We start from the raw sequence: 10,478 nt of genomic DNA on the forward strand, positions 1-10,478 counted from the left end.
TTGGGAAAGGACTACCAAACTGAAAGTAAGAGCTTGGTTTTTGTTGAATGTGCCTAAACAGAATAAATTATTGTCAATTTTAGCAGTGTGCTTCTTGATACTATCTTATGCATATGCTGGATATGAGTGTTCTTGTAAAATAAGAAAACTTAATCCAGTCTTAGTCCAAGTTACAATTCCAGCCCTTGTCAAAGTAAACAGTAGTCTCACCATCCTACTGTATCATGCAGGCAACTGTCAACTTTTTTTTAAGTAAAACTGGGACAGGTTGCTAGGTCTTAATATCAGATAAAGGTACTTTAAGAGAAATATGCTTCAAGCTATGCTATTCAGATCATGAGAGCACACTTTTTTCTTTTAACAACCTGAGGTGCACCTTACTTCAGTGTATGCAGCTGGAGGTGTGGCTGGGAGTGGTGTGAATGCCTGCAATAGTACTGCCTAGTTTCATTAACATCAGTTTCCCATTCGCCTTAGGAAGCAGTTATCTTTTCACTGTTACAGCTGTAGTTATGAACTGCTGTTCACAGCAGCAGTTATCAAATAGAAGAGCAGCTTCTTCTACAAGGAGGGGAAAAAAGTGCAGGCTAAAGAAATGGTTTTACTATTGCTTAAATTCTTAAACTGTTTATTAATATTCAGCAGACCTTTATGATCTTGATACTAAATCAAATCTGACAAAGCCTGTAGGAACTTTAGTTTTTCCTCCCCCCAGTTATTAGATACTTTAAGTCAAGTGCTGGTGTACTAGGTGCCCAACAAAAACTTGAAAGGATCTAATTGAATTTAACACAGTTTTCATTGCGTAAAAATTTCTTGGGGTAAGTCATCACTGCCTTTTTAGAGAAGCCTGGTCTGGAAGAAGCTCATATGGTCAAGCACTAAGAGCTTGTTTTCACTACTGTGATTTCATTTTTCTACAAGCAAGTTCCATGTAAAGGGCTGAAGCTTGGACTCGGTTTAAACTTCACATGACAGATCCCACTGTGTTTGATGCAGCCTGGTAAAGAGGAAAAAGCAGTTCTGTTAATATGCACCAGTATTACCAAAACAAATAGAATATGGTCTGAGTAATCAGTTCTTACAATTATAGCTACATTCCTTTATTGAGTAGAAGCCCTTTTTGTGAGCTTAAATGGGGACTATCCTGGTGACCCCTTAAGTGGTAAGTTTAAATGACCAGTGAGTTATGGTGCAAGTCTTTATGTGCAAATGCAGTATTGTTTTCCCTCAAGACTGGAGGGGAACATGAGCTGCCATTGCACTACTATAATTTTGGAGGCTATAACCAGTAAGGTACAGCATAAGGTATAACTGTCTTACCTTCTCAGTCCTCCAATGTTGTCACTTTTAAATTCACACTACTTAATATTCAGCACTTATTGACAAAAATGTTTGTCTATACAACCACTGTAAAAAGCATTAGTAGTTCACACCAGATATATAAAGTTGTGGTGCAAGTGAATATATATACACATACACACAGACTTAACTGGTGAAAATACTCTTGCAACTGTTTACACTAATTTTCAGTGCTTCTAAAACTGAACTTACTGAACATATTTCTGAAATTTAAAACAAAGAGCAGGCACACTGGTGCCTTCAGTGCTGAATGCCTAAGGCAGTCTGTAAAAGCAAACAGTGCGTTCATGATTCTCTGAAAGCCTCTGGACTAAATGCTCCCTCTTCCACCTAAGGCTCTGAGAGGAGGTAAGTTTAAAAAAAAAAAAAAAAAAAAAAATTCGTTTTCCAAAGCATACCATGGTTGAATCTGGAGTTTCTGTTCCAGCAAGAAGAAAGCCATTGCTGCAAGTGGTTGTGTGAAGCGAAGCTGACACAGGCGTTCAGGCAGCAGGTACCAAACCTCAGCAGCAGGAAGGAAGGTCAGAAATTACATCCTGGTATGAACAAGTTATGTTTAAGATCATATCTGCATACCAACGCTTTTTTTCTGATTTACAAGAATTTTCCAGTTAATTTAGCATATATTTGTAACAAAGAATATAAGTTTGTTTCTCAGAATGAGGGGCAGATGAGCAAACCTGTCATCCCCACCCTCCTCCTGGTTTTTATTAATCTCCTTAGGAGGGGGTGTTACCCTTTCATACAGGGTGGCTGTAGCATCAGCTCCAGAACCTGCAGTGCCCTCACCCCATCTGCATTATATGTTTTTAATATTTATATTTATATTTTTATGTACTTTGTCATATATTTGCACTTTAACTGACACCACCCCTCTCCATAAGCCTACCTGTGTACGTGTTCATGGGGATGGAGCGCTGTTAATCCTGCTCCAGCTCTGCCGTGCTACAGGTGGTCGCTGCTGGGCTCGAGGCGTAGCCGCGTGCTCTCAGCAGGGCAAGCAGGGCACGTCCTCAATGCTGCTTCTCCCCATTGTTTCAGCGGGGAGAAGAATGAGGGAAGCGAAAGCCAGGCCCGGGCGGAGGCTCCGGGCGCGCAGCGGCCGAGGCGCGTGTCCTGAGCGGGAAGTTCAGGACTGCGGGCCCGGGAGGGTGGAGGGCCCCGCTCGGCCCGCGGAGGGGCGGCCGGGGGCCACGAGCCCGGGCCCCGCCGCGCGGGCCGCCTCGGGCTGCACTGCCGCGGCGCGGGCTGGGACCCGGCCCGCCATGAACCGCTCCTGCCCGCCCGCCGGGCGCCGCGGCCATTTTGTCTCGCCTCGCGCCGCCGGGCCGAGGGCGGAGCGCCGCGGCGGGGCTCGGCACCTCCGCCCTTCCCCTCTCCCTCCTCCTGCGCAGCCCGCGGCTTCCCGCCGGGCTGGGGCCGCTCCTGCCGGGAGCGGGAACGGACGCGGAAGAGGCGGCCCGGGCTGGGCAGCCGGAGCGCGCCGGGCTCCCCGCCGCCGGGGACACCGCGGCGTGGGGCTGGCTGCGCCATCGGCAGCCTCCGGGAGCCCTGACCCCCTCGCTCGTCACAGGCCGGGACAGGGAGCCGGGACAAGGAGCCAAGACACTGTCTTGGGGTTGCAGCGGGCGCTGTTCTGCTGCCCGGCGGCTGTGGTGCCCCTGCAGCACAGGGAGGGCGCCCTCAAAGGCTGGATAGACACAAGATGAAAGAATCCAGAACTACTGTTTTGAAAATACATCTAAGTGGCTTTGCAAACAGCTGGGGCTAGAAATACAAGAAAAATGTTAGGGAGGAGCCAGCACAACCAGACCAGAGGATCCATGTTAGGAGTAGCTTTGGCCTATGCAGGACAAGTAGTGTTGAGCAAGGGTTGGCTCCTGACAAGATGTGGTGGGTCTGGTGGGACTGATGTACCTGGCTCTGGGAAGGGTCCTTGCCCATTGCTGTACATGTCTCAGCCTTCCTCTCACTCTCTGTGTTTTTTTTTTTTTTTTTTTTTTTTTTTGAGCACTGAAGGTAAGGGCAGGTAGAGCTTCGACAGGAGGCAAATCAACAAATAACTTTATATCCAAGACCATTTCAGCATTTTTTGCCATGGAGAGAGCTCCATAATATGGTATTTGACACATACTTCCACTGCCATAGGGATTGAAGAGCTCTCTGAACGCATCCGTCTTTTGGGTCCTCATCTCCCAGAGTGAGATAACTTCTGAAATAATTGGATGAGAGATAACCTGAGGTCTCTCCTAAGCAACTACAAAGGGTAACTATGTAAAAAGGTGAGGTGGTAAAGGGTAGAAAAACAGATCAGAGGTTGAGCTGCTGGAGAGCAGCTCTGCAGAGGGACCTGGGAGTCCTGGTTGACACCAAGTTAACCATGAGTCAGCAGTGTGCCCTCGTGGCCAAGAAGGCCAATGGCTTCCTGGCTGCATCAGGAGGAGTGTTGCCAGCAGGTCAAGGGAGGGGATCCTGCCCCTCTCCTCAGCTCTGGTGAGGTCGCACCTGGAATATTGGGTGCAGTTCTGGGCTCCCCAGTACAAGAGGGATGTGGAGCTTCTAGAGAGGGTCCAGCGAAGACCAACTAAGATGATTAAGGGACTGGAACCTCTCTCATATGAGGAGAGACTGAGTGAACTGGGCCTGTTTTCCCTGGAGAAGAGAAGGTTGAGAGGGGATCTTATCAACAGGTACAAATACCTGAAGGGTGAATGTATAGAGGAGAGGGCCAAGCTCTTCTCAGTGGTGGCCAGTGATAGGACAAGTGGCAATGGGTGTAAGTTGAAACACAGGTAGTTCCATCTGCATGTGAGGAAGAACTTCCTTCCTGTGAGGGTGACAGAGACCTGGACCAGGCTGCCCAGGGAGGCTGTGGAGTCTCCTCTGGAGATCTTCAAAACCCGCCTGGATGCTGCCCCGTGCTCTGGGTGTCCCTACTGGAGCAGGAGGTTGGACTAGATGATCTCTAGAGGTCCCTTCTAACCTCACCCATTCTGTGATTTGTGAAGAGTTGTCTGGCAGCTGGATACTACAGGTACGGAGGCTATAGATGTATCAATAGAGTCAGAAAAAAAAGAAAAAAAAAATTAAATTGATAAGGAAACTAAAAAAAGAGTGTGAGTGAGAATAACCAATTCGATACTAAGAGAAGGAAGTAATATGTTATCTAGCCTACACCTTGCTAGAGGAACTGACTGCTGCCAGTTCATGTGAAGAGTTTGAACTGTAGGTGTTAAATGACAGTTTTGCAAGGTGTATGAGTTACTCTTTAGTATAAATGTCACATATGTAAATCTGCCCTGTAGAGATGTTGTCCCTGGGCTTCGCTCTGAAATCCACACTGTACTTTTTCAAACACTGGTTTAGTTTGAATTTTGCCACAGTAAGCGTTGAGTGAAAAGCTATGTGGTTTTCAGCTTGTTATTTTTTCAGCAGCCATTGCTTGTTAATCCTGTAAAACTATGGTTAACCTTTTTCTTCTAAGACTTGGAGTTACTCAGGGGAAAGCGGAACAGTTGCAAAAAAATATTTCAACAATTCGTGATCCGTCTCCTGCTTCTGAACCATCCTATGACCTGTACTCAGAAAAATGCTTACTTTATTTAGACATTGCTAACACCTGGCTGTGGTAATATTCAAATTCCCAGTATTCCCCATTAAAATTAATGAATTGTTGAAGCCTAGATAAATCATGTTAGTCATTACAAATAAAGATTAAAAAGGCTTACCTATGTGTAAGGCTGATTTAAAAAATGCTGCTGTGAGTGCATTGCTAGGAGACCTTTTAAGATTTTTGGTACACTTGAAGAGGCCTCTTGTAACACCTGGCAGTATGATTAATAGCTGCCATGATTGATTTAGATAAAGAATGTGTTTTCTTGGGGAGTTTCAATTAATAAGTCATGTCATTTTCTTCACCTTAGTTGTGCTTTGTTTTTTTGTTTTTCTTTTTCCTGTTGTTTTGCTTTGAAAAGAAAAAGGTTTTCCGCGGATGTGGGAAATACGGGCAGTGTGGCTGGGTGTGAAAGCTGAGAAAAGTAGCCTTCTAGGTGTGTGGGAGTAAATAAATGATCGAGTGGGTGTTGGTGCACAATCTGTACACATATAAACTTGCTTTGACTCTCCAGACTGAAGGAGAAGTTAAAATATTTATGCTTGGCATCAGAAGAAGAGCACAACCTCAAACTGAGGTGTATCCCTCTTTCTCAGCACCATCCTGCTGCCAAATTGTGCATGGGCACCACTGCAGTTAGCTAAGGAAAGTCAATCTAGTATCATTCCTTTAGTGTCATAATGTGTTTATTCACCTAAATGAAGCACTTGCCCCCTGCAAGTCCAAATTTAATCCAAATTTAGCATTTTGGATGACGGCTGCACTAATGCTCATAATCATAGTGCCAGCCAAATCGCAGCAATGTTACAGGTGTCAGGATGCCTGCTTATTTTCCAAGCACTGCACATTTCAGACTGAACATTTCTCATTTGAATTAATATATGTTTCATATTCTTTTAAATATAGGCTAAAATAGTCCAGAGCCTGAAAATTGGTATCTCTGACAGCTGCACTGGCAGATTTTTGACTGGCTTCAGCTAGAGTCATTTAATCATTTGACAATTAGCAACCATTTTGCAAAGCATATTTTGGAATCTGCAAGGGTTATTTAGAGTAAAAATAATTTTCTGACGAGTGAAGATGTCAGTCTTCATTTTAGGCTTTCACACTGGTATTTTGCATCAGCTACTTAGTGCTTTTTCAGTCACCGTTGGTAAGAATTGGGCATCATTTCATTGCTGCTTGCATCAATTTTTTTTTTATGATTACAGCTGTACTGTGTTCAATTCAGTTACTCAGAATGAACAGAAATAGAGCCCCAACCCTAGATCCTCAAAATGGGAAATAGGTGCCAAAATATATCTGAGCTCCCTGATATTAATATCACACACAATCAATACGAAAAGTATGTTGTTAACATGGCACTCGGGCCATCAAATATTGAATAAATACAAGAATTGCAGTTGCTTGTCCATTTATCAGAATTTCTATCTGCTGAATGCTTTACTGCATGTTGCTGACAATGTTTTTTCAGATGCAGTTTTCTTGCCCTGTGGTTCACGGTATATTCTTGTGTTCTCCTTATTTCTAGAGGCTCTCTGATGCCTCTGCTGCACAGGAAGGAATGTATTTATTTAGCAAGCAACCAAATCAGAGTTTTCCTTTCCCTTTTCACCTCTCACAACTCTTCTTCACACATTTTAGTCTGCACCAAAAATCCCACATTTGGAGTTTCCCCTCTTCTTTATCATTAGGGATCCCTTGTCTGTGTTGTATTATGTGTTCTACACCAGTACGGTGATGAAGAGTACATGAAATATGTCCAAAGAAGTAATTGGTGCTGAGAGTTGAATCAATTTAATTTTGTATTTTTAAATTTAAGCGTAAGTCCAACTACTGTTCTCAGCTGCTCTTTCTCATTCATGCCAGCCATTACACCTTAGTGTTTTACGTCCAAAGGCTAACTTTAAAGGCTGTGATCAGTATAAGGCTAATATCATATGGAGCTGCTGTCTTAAGAAGAAAAAAAACAAAAAGCCACAAACATCTGGAAAAAGTCCCAAACTTCTAAATCTTTTCTGTTGTCTTTTTCTCTAGCACGCCATTATCTGCTTCCCCACCACTCACCTCGTACTGAGCCAGAGGTTAGAGATGCTCTGGAGGATCCTGAGAAGAATGTTCCTCTGGAGGACTGGAAAACATGGCCAGGAAGTGAAGTTTATTCCAAAATGAGAGAAGAGTGTGGAGGCATGGACACAAGCTTTGGAGGTAGGATGTTGTAGGAGGTTTCTGACAGCAGTTGGACATCTGTCCCTGGGGAATTGGCTTTGCCAGATCCTGCCTCTTGAGCAGGAGGTTGGAACTGCAGCTTCTTCCAAGCCCTGTCCTCCCTGCTATTTCTTGCTGTAGGGAACTTGCACAGGAGCAACCTAGCCATGGTGTTGGATTATTGGGGCATTAGCTGAGTGATCAGATACGAGTTAAGCTATCTCATCCCTCAAAACACTCTCTACTTTTAGTTGTAAATTTAAAGATACTCATGGATGAGTTACGTTTGTTTGTTTTTGCTCTGCTATTCATTTTGTTTTTGGTACCTCGCTCAAGCTCCACGTTTACAAAAGCTACAGAAACGTGTTTATCTTCCTAAAGACTTCTTTGTAACTAAATGAATTCATACAAATTTACTGACTCTCATACTGTGCAACTTTTGCATCCTGATGGAGACTGCCAACCTGTTTTGCATTTCATTTCAGTGCATTCTGTGAAACTGACTAGAACTTACTGGGAAATTGATTTTTTTTCTAAATGATTTTTTTCTAATTTGTCTCCCTTGATCATGTTTTCCAATTTTTCACTGATTTCACATCTCTCCATGTTCTTGGTCTCGCTTTTTCCTGCTGAGTAGTGCTGACTGCTGTGCAGAATATACTTTTCCAGCAGAAACAGCTAGAATAGTAAACATTTCAGTCTTTCCTCTGCATTAAAAAAAAAAAATCTCGGTATTAATCAAGGAGAAACGTGTCTCTAGCAGTTTCTCTTCAATCCAAGTCTGACATGGAGGTTGATAACCTGCAGGACTGATTTTAAGTGCTGCATCTGTAACTGAGAAAGAAAGGCCTACTAAGTGAGCATCTCTCCATGAAATGTTAACCCTTCTGTAAAAATTGGTTTGCACATCTAAAACCCTTAAAAAAAGATCTCAGATGATATAAATGAGCATAGCCCCAGGTAGTAAGTTTTATAGCTGCCATTATCGTATACATTGGCACTTTTATTTCTGACTGTGCTGAGCTATATATATCTGTGATGCAAACATCTGTATTGGCACCTGTGGATGTAGCCAAACAACCCCCAGCAGAAAAAAAGCTCTGGAGCAAGATTTTCCTTTAAATACTTTTCTTTCTGCAGCCTCACTTTTAACATTACTGAGTTTTGATGATTAACAGTGCTAAGGAAAACAAATTGAACAAATTCATCTTGTGTTATTAGCTGCCAGGATTCCTATTGCAGAGGTCTTGCAGGAGTCTATTGTTCCTTCTGACAGTTTGCACAAACTTGGGAAGAGGAAGAAGTGAACTACAAGATGTGTATTTGAACCTTACGGTAACCTGAATACCTTTGTGCAGCATCTGGGAGCAGGTGCTGTCTGCATATGTTTGAAGTGGGTTAGTTAAGAGCACTGAAAGCCTGTATGCAGACCTCATTTTGGACAATAGTGCTTATTTCAACATAAACTTGAGCTTATCTGGCTTAAACACAAAAATAAGCTGAGTTTAAAGAAAGACTGATTTTCACGGGCTTTTGCACTAAAACAGGTAGACCAGGATGTTAAAAAATGATCCCATAACTCTGCATGCAGGCAAGCCTTTAAGCATGAATTTGCTTGTGTGATGTACAGACCAGAGAGCACAAAGGGCACCTTTGTTCTCTGCCAGGCTCTGGTCAATGCGTCTGTTTCTTTCTTCACTTGTTATTTTCTGCTGGAGCCATGAGGCTATCTCAGTAGTACTGTGCTTTTGTGACTGCAATAATAATTTTCTAGAAAATGTCACATGTGGTGAAAATACCCATCCCAATCCTGTTAACAGCATGGTGACAGACAGGCAGATCCATGCTTGGACAGGCAGATCCCTGCTTCAACAGGGTTGGAAGCAGGCCCTGGAGGGGCAGTTTTCCTTATATGGGACTAACTCCGGTCTCAAACCTATCTGCCTGTGTGACCTGTCACCAAAACTCCAAAATGCTCAGAGGAAAGATTGTCACTTGGAGCTCAGTGCCCCTCTTTTCTGCCCAGCTCATCGGCATGCATCTCTTTCCTTATTAGTGTTCATCAATATGGGAACAGCTGGTAACGGTTCTGTTTTCCTTCTCTTCAAAAAGAGGGCTTCACAGCCGTGAGGAATATTACTACTGGGTAAAGACAATTTTTAATACTGACTCCAGCTCCATTAATTTTTTTGCTGTAATCATGGCAAGGGTGAACAGGTGGGCAGTGGGATGGATTCTCATGTGGCTTTAAAGAGTATAACTGGAGAAAAGCACTTCTGAAGGTAGCTGGGTTAGGCCAATACAAACCCAGGGTAAGTGTGAATCAGAATCTGCCTGTCGTTACATTTTCACTTGGCTGCCTTAAAAATATGCGCAGTTTCCCTTCCAAATCCATTTTAACAGCAATTAACTGTAATGAAGATTTGTTTTTGTGCTTGCATTTCTCAGATACGTGCTTGACCAAAGACTTGAAATGACCCCTTTAGCTGCGTATCTTATGAGCACGATAGAAACTTTTCCTCTTGATTGTTGTTCAGTGAGGAGAAGACAAGCAATAATAGCAATTGATAATTCAGATAATTGGAAACTGGGATGACATGTTTGCTATGGTCTTCACTTAGATTTTTTTTCTTCAGTAAATGTAATAGCATTTTCTCAGTAAGATGCAATAGGCTTTTTTATTGGATCATGGCACTATTGAGGACTCTGTGCAGTAGCACAGCCTAGAAATAATTCATAACTGCAGCACCGTGAACTTACTACACTACATTTCTTGTATGCCAGATCCCACTGATAATAATTAGAACACTGTAAGTCAAATAAATTGCAGGAAAGACCAAACATGAAGTTTATGCAGCACAGATATAAAATACATTTTAAAAAAATCCTGAAAATAGTGAACTTTAAAGCTGTGATTACTGCATGACTAGACTAGTCTCTTTTACTTTTGCAAGGGAAATAAAAATGTGAAATAGTGAGGAGCCTCCTCCTCAAACTGACTGACTTTATCAGGATGTATCAGCACATAAGGAACAGTTTAAATCAAGAGGATTAGAACTCAATTGAATTAACTTCCACATGCTTTATATCTTTCCTCTTTGTTCTTATGCTAATTTGTTACCATTAATTTGACTCTAATCCCCTTTTCGTGAATAACCTTATTCTAAAATAAATTGATAGAATACTCCCAAATGAATAGAAGTCTTTAACCAATAGGATGACCGGAAAATTAAGGAGATATTGGGAATACAATGCTAGATGATAAATGACAAAATATTTTTGTGGTGTGTAAAGT

The 10,478-nt window shown here is 42.7% G+C and overlaps 1 non-coding gene across 1 annotated transcript; it reads right to left on the reverse strand.

Annotated features, from left to right (window-relative positions):
- Positions 1-1,209: 1,209 nt before the first annotated feature.
- LOC112946880 lies at positions 1,210-1,338 on the reverse strand. Its single transcript, XR_003249303.1, has one exon. It is a non-coding gene; the product is annotated as a small nucleolar RNA SNORA47 (small nucleolar RNA).
- Positions 1,339-10,478: the final 9,140 nt, after the last annotated feature.

This window comes from Nothoprocta perdicaria, unplaced genomic scaffold (genome assembly GCF_003342845.1).
Source record: "Nothoprocta perdicaria isolate Ctin4 unplaced genomic scaffold, notPer1 scaffold_1, whole genome shotgun sequence".
Taxonomy (NCBI): domain Eukaryota; kingdom Metazoa; phylum Chordata; class Aves; order Tinamiformes; family Tinamidae; genus Nothoprocta; species Nothoprocta perdicaria.